We start from the raw sequence: 16,152 nt of genomic DNA on the forward strand, positions 1-16,152 counted from the left end.
AGTCTTTTTATTGAATATTTATACAGTGATGGATGAGGTCCTCTGAATGTTGGAATATAAAAGAGGCAGGTTGCTAGAAAGCTGTGCAGCAGTGTAGTTGCTTTAATGTTTGTAAACAAGTGTGTTTTCTAGTCATTTGCCTGTTTTTTGAATGGTACAATGTAAAATTTTGATAAATGCTTTTTGTTCAATCAGCATGTTAGACAATGCTCAGTTTCAAGATGGCAGCTGTGCTAACAGCTGGTGAGTTGCATTAACTGCATGCTTAATAGGAAATGTGAAGGTTAACTGTTTCTTCTGTTGGGCAACTCCCAAATATTAACACTAATTTGTTTCTTAACAAGAGTTGAGATCAGATTATTTGATGCAGTGCTAATTGTGATACTTTGTGTAAATTTAGCCTCCTCTTAAATGCATTTCATTGTTTTAGAAAAATCTTATGCATAAGTTGCAAATTTCTGTTCCATGATCCCAGCTGCAGACATGAAACAAATTTTCATTTAATGTTTAAAAGGTTTATCAACTTCACATGTGACTTGTACATATTGTGGTTTGTTGTGGATAAAGAAATTGTGATCAAAAGGATCCCAGCAAAAAAGTTGTAATAGTGTTTGTGTGTTTTTCTTTGCTGGCTTCTGATTTTTAAATTTCATTTTTCATAAATCTTTAATTGTAAAGTCAAAAGAAAATGCTGGTGATCTGAAACGTCAAATGCTGGCTGTATTCAACAAATACTTATCTGTGGGTTTTGATATTTTGAGTATGTACTGTTCAGAGCATACTAATGCATGGATAAAGGACTGTTCTTTTACTGTAGATATGCAGGCTGGCCTCCCAGGTGCGGTTGCTGATGATGCAGATAAACACAATGGGGTTGGATAGAAGAGACATTGTTAGAACACTTTTATTGTCAATAACTTAGTTGATTTGGGAAAATTGAGAAGAAAAACAAATAGACAATACAATAAAGGTTTTTGCATTGTTAACAAATGGGGCCTAGAATGTAATGCACAAATGATTTGAAATTTACCACTAAAGTGATTTTTTGTAAAAATTGCACATGACCTATTTTGCTAGTAATATTTTAATCCAATTGTGTGCCAAATATTTAAAGAAAACTTAATTGTTAAACAAAACTGCAGTTATGAAGTGCTCTCTTCTATATGCTGTCAATCATACTTAAATACAGAGGTATTACATAGTATGTGTCTACGTATTGACTGCTCACTGTGTATGATTTTCTATGTAAAAATGAATGTAAATAAACTGACATCTTATTTTAAAGGTTTTATTTTTGAAATGTGTTGGTACTAAAACCCAAACAGTACTATCACTGACTTCACAAAACGTAACCTGATATTTTAACATGTCTTAACATCAGTGTAGTTTGATTCATTCAATAGTTTGATTCATCTGATATTTTTAGTTAATAAACTGCCAGCAAATTGGTTTCTTTATCTTGTGTGTTGTGAATTGTTTTACTCTTAACTGAAGTTCAGTTATCTACCTATTACTGGAACAAAAGTCATGTCAGGGATAGAGAAAAACCATCACAAAACATCCATCATTTGAGCAGGATGAGTTTGGCTGATGTCTAGAAATGCACTTTCCAGCAGGGTTAATTTGGCAGCAATTGGCTAAATATTGAACTGTAGAGTTTGCTAGCTTGTGTAGTTTTCAATTATTTTAGATGTGATCCAAATTTTGAATCCACAGGCCAATGTGGGAGATGGGCCAGAGTTCTCATTTCCATAGTACTCTCATTTCAAGTCCAACTCCATGATTGAGCTTGTGCTGTGGGGTAGTAGTTCATGCATTGTGATATTGATTCAACTGAAGCACTATTTTCCATCAAATTTGCAAGCACTAGAAGAGCAGGAGAGCTCACCTTGAGATTATAAGAAATAAAAGAAACCTAGCAGTTATAACTGAAGATGCTGGCATTTAAGTGTTCTGGATTGGAAGGTGGGTGACTCGGTAGAGGTGCATGTCAACCATCAATCTTTTGAATTTCTCCTGAGCCAATCCCTATCTACGTTAGCTTTTGTGAAGTCAGTCATCTAGCCTTTATGCCAATGGCCTATGCATCAATGGTACAGACAATGGCATCCTTTTGAATCAAATCTTCTAATGAATAATAGGATGCCTGAGTGAGGCCCTGGAAGGCAAAGTGTTTCTGGCACAATTTAGGTTAGCAAAGTGGTAGGATCTAGCATCTCCTGTGGGGGATATTTATTGCTTTTAAACTACAACAGACCATTGGTATTGTGCTCTGAGCAGAAGTGGGGGGGGGGGGGGGGGGGAAGCTAATGCTTTCAAATCTAATTACTGTACTTGCTGTTTGGTGCAACTATTGTTGCTAGCAACTTGCATGTTTGCTTGCAGATGTGTCAACACATCTCAGCAAGAGTGTCATGGCCTGCAGTGATGTGTGAAAGGAAGAGGAGATTTTAGTTGATAATCTCCACCCTTTAGGCGTAATATAAGAAACTACCACATCTATTCAAAGTTCTTGCTGCAAGGACCCAGTGCCTCCATTGGTTGGCTGATCTTTGTCCTTGTTTACCTGGCATATTCACTGGTGTTCTCTGGTAAAGTGGCAAGTGAAATTACTCCTGTCAACTGTTATGGTCCCTGCAGGTATTTATTTCTGTCACTATTTTGTTTGTTTTAATTTAAACATACTTTGCTTGCCTACTACATTCACTTAATCAACTAATTGCCAAAAAAAAACAGCTTTAGCTTACTGGTACAAAAATTAAAGCAAACCATTCCCAAACCCCAATCTCCTCTCTTCAGATCTTGTGCAATTAACCACTGAAATGTGTGGTGCCACCGAGAATATTGGCTTAGTGAACCATAGCACATGTAGATGTATGCACTGCAGGATTTGCCAGACAAGTTGATTGCCAACTTCATTCAGAATTTGGCATTGATAGCAAGGGGCAAAGAACAATGAGTTGCAGCAGTAGTATTGCAAGTATGAGTAGCAGATTGGACAATCTTGCCTTTTGGCTGACCTAGTATGATTCTCTTGGGTAGAGAATTCTAGACTTAAAATGCCAGAAACTCTTAGATAATCAAGTTGCATAAGTGGAAAGAGGTACAGAGTCAATGTGTCAGGTCATTGGACCCTTTATCAACACTAAAAGTAAGAAAACAAGCATATTTTAAGATATGGAGAGGGAATATTGTGATGGAGTGAAAACCAAGGGTGTCAGGGTCTTGTTTAAAGCTTTTCTAAATATCAATAGAAACTGTTGCTTTGTTTTTCTGGCTGGCTTTATCTTGTATACCAATTTTTTCCTTCCTCATTAAACTTCGAGTCAGTGTTTTCTGTTTTTAATATTCTCTCAAATCCTCTAACTTGCACCTGTCTGATTAAATGCTATTTTTCTGAGTTTGAAACTGTTAAACATGGATGGTGCTTCCTCACCTGGAAGTGTTTCTTTCTTGTTGAAATGTTTCTATTCTGGGTATTTTGAAAGATCTGTTTAAATATCTTGTTTCAAACTAGGTTACTATTGGTGAAATGTCCTTCAAGAGTAGAGCATAGTGGTGTGTGTGTGTGTGTGTTGGCGTGGTTACGACAACAGAAGCTAAAGGACGTAATGACGTTTTGGAGCAGTCAGTCAGAAGAGAGAGACACCAGCCTGCTAGTCTCTATCGATGGATGAGAAAACAATAACTGTGCCTGTCACTACAATCCACATATGGATTTGGAGTAATCTGGTGGAGTCCACTTTGTCGTTAACATGTAGAGGGAAACGGGTATTTGTGTGGACGGCCATGATTCGGATGCCTTTTGGGGTGAGGCAGATGCGGTGGAGTAGTCGCTGCTGAATAGACACTGAGGTGTCGTGTGGGTTCCAGAATGGAACATTTGGATTTCGTAATTACTCTCTATTTTCTCTCCACATCTACGTTTTGTCTTTCAGTCAATGGTGGTTGTGGAAGAAGCCTTTGCTCATGTTTCACCTTATGGCTTGTTGAACTGAACTTGGATCATTCCTGGACTTGGAGTTTGGGAGTTTGCCCCACACACACTACAAATTTAGTTTTGGGGTCAATGTTTAAGATTTAACACTTTACTTCTAACATTCTAACTTTACTTTTTTTCTATCATAAGTAGCTATTAATAAAGTAGTTTTAAACACATACATGACTCTGTGTGTTTCTTTTGTTGCTGGTTCGTAACAATCTGCCACCACATTTCAATTCACCTGACCCCTTGAACCTATTGTGCCAGTTCACTGTAGCAAGCTCTGCTTTCACACCCTCCCTAATTGGCCCTTGTTTAAATTTAAGATGTTAATCTTGGATCCATTATCTCTCTAATTGAATGAAACATTCAATTGCACTATAATTGATGCTACACACAGATGCCTTTTTGATAAAGTCATTAATTCCATTCTATGATCCAGCATAAGGTCAAGTATAGCCTGTTTTCTGGTTGCTCCAGGGAAAAGCTGTTCTAAAAAACTATCCTTGAATAACTCACATAGGCTGCCTTTTCCCTTTTGATTTTTTTTTTGGTTGTTTAATTCTCCCATGATGACTGCACCTTTCTGAAACTCCTGTCACTTTTTATAGTATGTCTGGTCATGTGATTATTATTAGGGGTCCTGTAGACCACTTCCATAATTTGACTTGGATGCCTATTTCCACCCAAACCATTCTACATTCTAGTTTCTTAAACCTAGCTCATTTTTCCTTTGGCCAAGTGCATCATGAACAAAATCTCTCCTCTGTTATATTTTAGACTCCTGTTCTTAATGTCATTTATTCTTCAATATACTGGTCCAATCTCTGTCATCCTGCAGCCATTTCTCTAAGTTTATCAGACCTTGTGTCTATTTCCATTTTCAGTTAGTTTGAATACCATGTGCGTTCAGATAAAAAGCCTTGGGTTTTAGATTTGTATTATTTTTGTAATTAATTACTTATTTATTCTTACATGTGTACTTGTTATCCTTTGGTCTGTTTATCAATTCCCACAAATACTTTCTCTAAGTCTTTACTCTTGATTTGCTGCATCACTGCATTTTTGATCCTATTTAGTTTAAAATTCTTGCTATGTTCCTTTGTCAGACAGCTCCTGAGAACATTATTCCCAGCATGATTTGGATTTCAACAATCCTAATAGTACAGCTCCCACTTGCCAGGGTAATGTATCAAGTTTGCAGAATCTGTAATTTTTTTCTTCCAGGTTCACAATACTCTGATTTGCCAAGACCAAAGTAGTGCACAGTATTCCAGCTGCAATCAGATCAAAGGTCAATAAGGTAACTCCAGTCTTCTTTCCTTCCTCTTGTATTTCAATTCTATTGTATACCATTTGCCTTCCCAACTGTCTGCAGTACTTGCAGAGTGAGGTGGGGGGGGGGGGGGGGGGTACTTCTCATTTTGTTTCTTTGCATGCCCAGATTCCTCTGCACAGCAACATTTACTAATTTCTCATCACTTTAAATTTCCATTATTCTTCAGGAAGTGAATAGGTCTGCATTTCCCCACATCTATTAGCTTGCCCATTCAAGAAACCTGACAACATCCCTCTGCAGACTCTGAATCATCCTTGCAATTTGCTTTCTCCTTTAGTGAGGTCAGCAAATTTGGATTTTTAGTTGTTATTATCAAAGATTGCCAGCTATTGAGTGCCCACTACAGAAGCCATGATTATAGAAGCCAACCTGAATTTTAAAAAATGGTTTGCTTATATTTTCTGCTCTTTCAGCTAACTCCTATCCATCCAGATATACTGCATCGAAATGCTTTATTTCTCATTACCACTACCCCCCCCCACCTCACTCTATTTAACAACCTTGCTTGCATTCCTTTATTTAAAACAAACCCTGTTATGAAATACCTTTTCAACTTTCATAAGACCAGATTCAATATTACAATGAGATCATTTTGATCTCTTTAATAGCAGTATCACATTTACAATCTCCAATCCAAGAGATAGTCCTTGTAGTCAAAATTTATGCTTCTATGATCACCACTACAAAAAAAAATTGGTCATTTGTAATGCTGCTGTATGCAGGACCAAGCTGCATAGAGGCTGGCTGCTGTTTGCTTAGAACACTGACCAGACTCCAGCTTGAATTAACTAATACATTTTGGGACATTCTACCACATTAAAGGCATTTGGAGAACACACGTTCATGTATTCAGATGTAGAAATAACTAGTTAAGTCTCAGTTCAAATTGAAGGGCTATGATGTGTTCCTTTCGAGTGTTTTAAAAGATTTGTGCAAACAAGGTTTCTGTAGTGTGGTAAGGTTGTGGGGAAAATGCTTATTGAAACTGAGCTTTGAAGCAAATCAAGTACAAAAAACAGTTTGCTTGCCAGCACTTACACTTGGCATCATGACGAATTATGTTCAAGCCCTTTAGAGGTACGAAGCCTATTGCAATACTGAAGTATGGTGTGTGAAATTTGAGAGATTAATAAATCTGAAATAACTGTACACATTCATCAAAATATTGGAATGGAATTTGCATTTTCAAACCCTTCATACAATTCTGATAGAAAACAAGCTACGTTGTTGGACTAGATCATTCTGTATCCAGCCTGCTGCTCCAGCTTGCCATCCATGGTGCCCACTTGCCTGTATTAAATGAAGGCTAACCAAGCTGACCTTCCGTACCTGAGGCCTACAATGAGCAGGCCCCAGGATTGAGGCATTTTATTCTATTTGAATAATTTCTGAATAATTAAACAAATTATATATTTAAAGTGCCTTTTGAATGCAAACAATTAAGTAAACCCTATTTGACAACAAATAAATGAATGGCTCTCCAGCCTTTGTATAAAGTAAAGAGGACTGATATGAAGTGTATTCCACTTCTGTTTTCAGCATGTCAGTGTTCTGCCACTGGACAAAGTGCAACTGACCTCAGTTGCATGGGACTTGCACATCTATTTGTACATGCACGAAAATTTAAGATGCTACTGTACAATTGGTTGTCTGTTTTTGAAAGAATTCCAGCCCAAGAGCTCCATAATTTGTTTCATAACTTCTAACAATATGACTAGAACTTGTGGGGGTTCCATGGCAGTTTAGAAAGATTTGTCTAAAAAGGTGTATGGTTCATGACCAAAATTTTAAATGCTTGAGGTTTAACCAAGTCGTTTTGTACACTATGAATTGTACATGAGCATTATGGAATGTTTCCCTATGTGTAAGTGTGTAGCAAAGAATGGAGAAATCAATTGCATAATTTCATTGTTGTAACTTTGAAAAGAAAATACAGAAAACAATATTTGAATTAAATTGAAATGGCCTGGAGGCAAAATTCACTTTGATTTTAAAAGGTTGATGCTCTGTCTATGATTTGAGTTAATCGGGACACAATCACATTTGCAGAATCATGTTTCTATTTCATGTAAAATTAAAAGTTCTAAGTCCTAATGCAGGGTCTCGACCCAGAATGTCGACATTTCCTTTCCCCATCTTGGATGCTGCTTGACCTGCTGAGTTCCTCCAGCAGTTTGTTTTTTGCTTTAAAATATTATGCTCCACTATGGTGGTTCATAATCATGTGGGTAACATTTTTAAATTGTTTCTGTTACCTAGGGAGCAAAATATCCTAACTTTCTACCTTTTATGTTACCTCACTTCATGAGGGAAAACCTGAGGTTACATTTGAAACTTGAATATTAGATGGTCCTGTTAGCTCAGTGAGTAAATATATAATTTGATGTGGCTTTAAGCTATACATAGTAGAAGCACACCTGCTACTACAAGAGCCAAACTGTGAAGCCCAAAACAAAAGCAGAAATATTCAGCAGGTCAGGCAGCATGTGAGAAGAGAAACGAAAATAACATTTTCAGGTCAAAGACCCTTCAATACTAAAGCCCAAATTCCAGCCTGACACTCAAGTACAGATTTTAAAATGCACAATTAGAAATGTTGGACTAAAATCTGTACACAAGATTCCAAAACTAATGATGATGTTTTGCTTAAAACTACATTAACCAAGAGAACAATTTTGCACAAGTTTCTGGGTTTTAGTATCCATGAGGAAAATCTTCATCGTCGTGGCGATCCCTCGAGGTTGAGGATGATGGTCTTCCTTCCGTTGATCTATTTATGGGCTCTCAAGTGGCTTATGAGTCCAATCTTGGCTCTGAAAGTTCTTCTGCACTCAGGACAGGTAGTTCCAGATGGCAGATCAGGCTTTGGTTGTTGTTGCCTCTCTTTCCGTTTTCTTCTCCTTTTCGTCTAATTCTGCACATGTTGACTTCAAGGGTTGCTGTTCCTTCTCGGATGGTTTGCCAGAGTTTCCTGTCCTTGGCATTGGTTTCCCAATTAGTCAGCTTGTGTTTATTGGTGCAAAATTGGTCTGCACTTTGTGATCTGAAAAAGGACATTTCTTATTTACTAATAGAACAATCAGGTTTTAGTATCCCTGTTTTCCTCAGAAATAGTGCTGTGTAAAGGACCACCTATCAAACTATATTTGTTGTCTTTGTCTTATGAACTTAAAAACAACCTTGTGCTTCAAGTGCTTGCACATGTAGGTCAGAGTCACAATCATTGTGCTGTCACCCTTGACAGCCCCTCCCATCTTGCTTCTTGTAAGGACTTTATTCCATTCTCCCAATTTCTGTCTCTATTATATCTGTCCTGTTGATGAGACTTTCCACACCAGTGCTCTGAAATATCTGCCTTTTTCCTCAACCATAGTTTGCAGGCTCTCAGCCATGTCTCCTCCATTTCCTGAACTTCTGGCCTCACTAGTTTTCCTCCCAGCCAGAACAAGAATAGTGTTCTGCTTGTCCTCACTTTCCATCCTGTCAGCCTCTACATTTTGATACATCATTCTCCATATTTTTTTTCCACCAGACATATCTTCCTCTTCCCTCCCCTTTCAACTTTCTGAAGGGACTATTCCCTTTGTAACCTCTTGTTTCGCTCTTCCTTCAGCAATCACTTTCTCATGGCACACTTCCATGGAATTGTAGGACATGCAACACCTGCTCTTTTACCTCTTCCCATCATTTGAGGACCCAAATAGTGCTTCCCAAGTGAAGTATCATCCACTTGTTTCTTCCAACTTAACTTATTGCAATCAGTGCCCACAAATAATCATTATCTTCAAAACATTAACTCTATTTTTCTCTTTACAGATGCTACCTTTTCTATACTTATCACCATCATTTATAGTTGGCATTCATGTTTACCTGCCAGGAATATCTCCAGGATCCTCATGCATAAAGAATATTCTTCCTTCAAGCCCTGTTCTTCACCAGCCACTCCTGGTTCCTTGTGAGAACAGTCAGTCAGTGTAGCACCTATTAATTAATTCAGGAGCAACACTCTCATGCAGCTGGCAATGAATTGGTTTATTATTGTCACTTGTACTGAGGTACAGTGAAAAACTTGTCTTGCATACCGTTTGTACAGATCAATTCATTGCACAGTGCAGATACCTTGAGTTAGAACAGAGTGCATTGAGGTAGTACAGGTTGAAAAAAATAACAGTACAGAGTGAAGTGTCACAGCTACAGGGAAGTGCATTGCAGGTAGACAATAAGGTGCAAGGTCACAACAAGGTAGTTTGTGAGGTCAAGAGTCCATCTCAACATCTAAGGGAACTGTTCAATAGTCTTATCACAGTGGGATAGAACCTGTCCTTGAGCCTGGTGGTATGTGCCCTTGGGCTCCTATATCTTCTGCCTGATGAGAGAGGAGAGAAGAGAGAATGACCTGGGTGGGTGGGGTCTTTGATTATGCTGGCTGATTCACCAAGGAAGCGAGAGGTATAGGCAGTCCATGGAGGGGAGGCTGGTTTCCGTGACGTGCTGGGCTGTCCACGATTCTCTGCAGTTTCTTGTGGTCCTGGGCAGAGCAGTTGCCATACCAAGCCGTGCATTGTTTGGATCATGGCATGTTCCTTTAAGAGTGTACCTCTTGTAGTACAGCCTGAAAACTTGCAAGATGTCATTAGGGAATACTGTGCTCTAACCAACAATGTATGTTTTAGCATAGCTTTACACACAGAAACTGGACAACAATAATATGTGACATTTTCCAATTCATAATACTGTTGTAATGCCAAAAAAAAACTGGAATGGAGCAATTTATAGCCATCTTTTGAAGGAGACATTAAACCAAGACACTGTTTAACATCTCGCGTGAACAGAAAAGTTCATATGGCACCAATTTGAAGATAAGTAGTACCAATACTAAATCAACACCTGATATGACAGTAACAGAAAGTGCTGGAAACACTCAGTGGGTCAGTCAGCATCTGTGGAAAGAGTTCATTTTTCAAGTCACAGACACTTCATCAGAACTGGAAAAGAGCAAAAAAACAAGTTAGTCTTAAATCAGCGAGAAGTGTGGCGGGACGGAGAGGACAAAGGGAATATCTCTGATAATATGAGATCAGGGTTGCCATGGGGATAATCTGTTGATGAAGCCATCTGGTTAATGAGGGAAGGGGGGTAGAATATAAACAAGATGATGTGTGAAAGCTCAGATATGCTGGTCAGAACTGTTGGAAATGCTTGGCAGATCAGGCAGTATTAACAAAGAAAAACTGAGTTGGTGTTGCAGATGGATAATGTGCAGCAGAACTGGCCAATTCTGATACAAATGCGAATTGTCGAATTCAGCGATGCATCTGGAAGGCTGCAACGTGCCCAGATGGAAGATGAGGTGCTATTCCTCAACTTATGTTGAGTCACATTGTACAATATTTGTTTTCCCTCAATTCTCCAACCTTTTTCATGGTTGTAATGAAATTCACTGCTGGCTTGAAAAACAAAACCATTATTTCTCTTAAAATCATTGATATTAATGCTTGTTTGATACCATTGGTTCACATGTCCACACCAGTCTACCTTTTATTCTATCATTAATTGTCTTGCATGTCCAATGTTGCCTGTAATTTTGTTTTTTTTTCCAACCTGTGACAAATACCATCTTTCCACCTATTCAGTAATAACTTGAGTTTTGAATAGTGTAAGTTTTATCGCTTAGGCATTTTGGTGGCACGGACCAGTTGGCGCCAAAAGACCTGTTTCTGTGCTTGTATGACCCTATGACTTTATAACATGTTCTCAGACACTATGAGAATGTTCCTAAAGAAATTTTGAGACCTTAGCCCCATGAGATAATAGGCCTAAATGGTGTGTCCTAAACTGTATTTCTCCTCCTTTCGTGTGCTCCTGAAAATCTACATCTCTGACCAAGCTTCTGTCAAAGAGAGAGGTTTTATGGACTGCTCTAAAGGATATAGAAATAGAGAGTTTTATGATTGAAAATCCAAAGGGAAAAGATGTGGTTGTCAGTGCTGGAGCGATCAAAATAGGGGATGGACAAGACAGCAGAATTCAAGGGCATCAGAGGTCTTGGAAGGTTGTGGGAAGGACCATGATGACGGAGGGATTTGAAAACCAGGATGAGAATTTTAGATCAACACTTGGTTGGACTGAGAGCTAATGTAGTTGAGGGAACATTAAATGAAGGATAATCAGAACCTGGTGGAAATTTGGATTTGGGCAGTGGAGTTTTGGATGAAAAGTTTATGGAAAGTGGAAAATGTCAGACAACCAGCAGAGAATTTGAGTACTGTCAGTGCTCATCGTCTGCGAAATATATCGGCATGGACTTACCATGGATAACAAAAAAAATAAATATCACCAAAGCTCTCTGTTCTGTATCCAGTATACCCACAACATAATGATACACCTGCCCTATAATGTTCTAAAAATATTAACATGCATTAATAAACACACCGAAACACTTCAATCACAACAGTATTTAAGAGCCATTCTGAATTTGGAGCTGTAGATCTAATGAGTTTTTACTTAATCATTCTGGTCTCAAAGGTCTTTACTCTAAAATGTCTAGCAGTTTAAAAGCCTGGTCCATTCATCTATTGTTTCCCTCTTATCAATGGTTGTTATCAGCCACCAGGTACATTTTTGTGCCTCTCTATAGTACATATTTTGTTTTTAAAAAAAATACATTTATCAGTTTTTCAGGCCACTTGTGCCAAATGACTGCCTGCAACAACATCACAGCTGCTTTTCTGATAGAAAATGGTCTTTATTTACATAGCTACACCTATGATTTGTGATTTCAAAACTGACAACTGCTTGTAAGTATCAATATTATTCCATTAAAGTTTCTTGTATCAATTGTTCCCATGTTAACTTAAAGCCTCAAAGTACCAAGCCCATTTATCGAAACAATAAAAAGCCAAGTATTTCAGACTTTCAGATTTTCAAATTTTTGTCATCATTCAATAATTTTATCCAGTGAAAAATTCATTACCCCAAATTCAGTTCTTTTCTCTGCAAGCCACAAGTTTTGATGATGGTACTGCCATTGACAGGCCATTGCTTAGTACCTGTATGGCACAACTATGATTTATCTTAAATCAACCCATGCCTCAATGTGGTTATGGACTGCGGCATTATCTGAGCAGTTGTAAATGAAGCTAAACGCTCTGCAGTCATCACTGAGCATCCCTATTTCTCCCATCTAATGGTGGGCACATCACAGATGAAGAAACCAAAGGATGTGCTTGGAATACTGCCCTGCATAACTTCTGTACCGGTGTGGGAGGGGTAAGATGATTGGGATCCAACCATCACCTACCATCTTTTTGTGCTAGAATACAAAAGCTGAATACTGCATATTAACAGAAAAAGCTAGAAATGATCAGCAGTGATCATTACTGGAAATACACATGAACTTGACAGCTCAGAAGAATCTTCTTCAAGCCAATGTTTGAGGAATATACCACATAGTATCATTAGATCAAATCCCTTGTTTGTGCAGGCTGGAAGAGGGAGACATTTCAGATAAATCAGAATGCTTTGCGAGGGACTGACCTTGAGAATATGTGCATGTGCAGATAGCAAATCATCGGATAACGAGAACTGTGTGCAGTCAAATACTGAGGTTATTTAAGCAGTGACGAGCTTTTTCAAGTAAAGTGAGTCAGACAATATAGCATCAGTTATATTAGTAAGCAGGCCTTACCAATGTTGTGCATAGGTTGTTCAAAGTTTATCTTGGAGTCAGTTTGTGAATGATTTAGTTCAGACAAAAGAGGTATGGACTCTGAAATGGGGGATGTGGTGGAACTGAAGCTAATGGCCTTGTAGTTCAAGGAAATTTCTGCTCATGCAGTGATGAATATCAGAAAACCAGTCTGACAAATTAGATACAGGACAGAGAGAAATGCTGAGTGTTGTCAGTGAATGTGTAGAAGCTAATGGTGTATTTTAAGATGTTGTCACTAAGGGGCAGTGTATGGTTTCTCTTCATCTCTAAAAGGTATTTATTTGATTTCCCTCATGCCCCCTATTGGTTCCTACTAATATAATTTCTGTCATGCTTTCCACCTAGCACTGTACAGGTCATTGTTTATCTCTCCTGTGCAATTATGTTTTCCCACTGTACCGTTCTTTGCTTTAAGCATTATATTCTAATTTTGACAGAAGGTCAGCAACTAAAACGTTCACCCCTAACCTCTCCACAGGAGCAATTGAGCCTTAATTTTGTATTTCCATTCTGAACATTTAAAAGGTTATAGTGTGATACAATTAAACCCACAGAAAAGAGACACTATCGCCCAGTGAATTACATAATTGTGGGTGCTTTATGGTACGTACAAACAGGATATTTTCTGATGTGTTGGATTATAAATTTTATGTGTCCAGTTGAGTTTTCTGCTGGAAGGATGCTGCAATGAAGGTGTAATTTACAGCAAGTAAAACTCTATCTCCTCTATAAAAACTAGTCTTCCATGTCTGAATCTAAAACAATAATTGTGTTGTGTGGTGTATGCCTGTAGAATATAATACAGCACACCCTATTTAGGATTTGTGACCCCTTAAAACAAATATTTTTCGCTTCTCTGATTCTTCTTATATTTTGCTGAACCAACTCATCTCAGCAGGTATATTTTTTAAAGTGCTGGTTAGTCTCAGTGCTGATTGGAGAGGAGAAAATTGGCTAGTTTTATTATTTTTGTAGCAATTGTGCATGTGCATCTGAATAAGGACAATAACAGCTTCTCTTGTGAATCCTCCTGCTTTTACTGACCAGGCTCCACATAAATAATAGCTACTTGGTCAATTTGCGTATCTGTGCTTGTGAAAACAATATCCCTGCAAATGGTTAATAGTGTTAAGTAGCAGAGAACGGTGGCCAATATAGAGGTGTTTATGGTGCTGTTACATATGCTGCCAACAAAATATTTAAGATTATTTATATTTTAAAAAGATGTCTTCAAATACTGAATGCCAATCATGGTGTGCAAATTAATCCCAGGAACAGTTTAATGTAAAATTTTTTAGATGATTTAATCAATGTTGTAAAAAGCAAAACAAGGAATAAAAGACAATGTTGAATGAAAGTGTTGAGAGCACTGAGTTATTATACAATTTAAGTAAAAGAAAAGCATATGTATACTCAGTCCTTTTCTAAAAAAAAACAAATGTGGAAAGCAATAAAATCAATGAAACCTACAGCCTCTTAGGCTGTTAAAATGGGGTAAACTGGCAGTTCTTGCCCAAGAAAATGTGGATTGGGGCTGGACAAGTTGTAGACTTTAAAAATCCTAAACCCATTTTGCTCACTGCCAAGTCTATTAGAGGTTAGACAAGGGAATGCACCCAATTCACTCCCAGAAGATTGCTTGATTTTGAATGTGACTCTTGTTTCTGAGTCAGAAAGCAAGGGGTTCAAGATCCACTACAGAAATGGGCACAAAACTGAGACTGAATCTCCATTACATTACTGAGGGAGTGCTGTATTACTGGATGAGTAGTCATTGGGGCGAGTCATTAAACTGACCGTCATCTGTCCCTTTCTAAGAACTATTTTAAAATTAGAAAAAGGAGTTATCCCAACATTTCTGGCTAATAGTTATTCCTTAGTCGACATCACTAAAACACTTTATCTAGTCATTATCATTTGACTATTTGTGGTATTTTGCTGTGCCCAAAGTGGCTGCTAAGCTTCAAACATTTCAACAATATTACAACACCCTTTCAATCAAAGCATGTTGTGGCTTTCTAAGGTTGTGAAAGGTGCCACAAAAATGATTAATCCCAATGCAATTCAGCCAATGCTGAGAATTTGAAATAAAAACAGGAAATGCTGGAAATATTCAGCAGATCAGGCAGCATCTGTGGAGACAGAAACAGAGCTAATGATTTGAGTTGATGATCTTCCATCAAAACTATTCTTTATTCTATTCTATTTAAATGCATGTCTTTCTGACAGTTTCACATGTAACCCACTGGGCTGAATCAATCCTGTCTGGCCAGGTTTCTCGAGCTGAAGGGAGGAGATAATAGATTTGAGCAGAATGTTACGAGCCAGGTTGCTATTTGGTGCACGTCCCTTTAAGACACCTGGACAGTAGAGTAGTAGAGTGTGTGTGTGTGTGGTGTCATCACGACAGCAAGATTACAATGTGCTGATGCTTTTGCTCAGTGAGTCGGAGAAGAGAGAGAGAGAGAGACAGACACTGACTGCTGGTCTCCGTAACAATGGATGAAGAACAATAGCTGTGTCTGTCTCTACAATCCATGTATGGATTTTTGGAGCAAACAACTGGAGTCCACTTTGTTGTTGACCTGTAGAGGGAAACAGGTATTTCTGTGGGCGGCCACGTATTGAATGCCTTCGGGGTGGCAGATACTTCGGAACAAAGCAATGGAGATCATCAGTGATTGAGGTGTCATATGGGTTCCATCGTGGAACATGTGGATTTTGTAATTTCTCTCTATATTCTCTCTACATTTTCTCTTCAGTCGATGGTGGTTTTGCAAAAGCCTTTGCTCACGTTTCACTTTATGACTTGCTGAACTGAAATTCCGAGTTTGGGAATTTGCCACACACACACTTTGAATTTAGTTTTGGGGTTAATGTTTAATATCTAACATTTTTACTTATCATAAGTAGTTATTAATAAAATAGTTTCTAACACTTATACATGACTCGGTGTGTTTCTATTGTTGCTGGTACGTAACAAGAAGATAAGTGTCTTTGCAGTAGTGCTTTCAGGCTAGAAGCCACAGAAGTAGAGTCCCCTAATCCTACCAAAATTTACACTTTTTGGTCTCAATCACTGCCACCCATGCCCCCACCAGCAAAGATTCCCAGGGTTGT

Source organism: Pristis pectinata, chromosome 18, assembly GCF_009764475.1.
Source record: "Pristis pectinata isolate sPriPec2 chromosome 18, sPriPec2.1.pri, whole genome shotgun sequence".
Lineage (NCBI taxonomy): Eukaryota > Metazoa > Chordata > Chondrichthyes > Rhinopristiformes > Pristidae > Pristis > Pristis pectinata.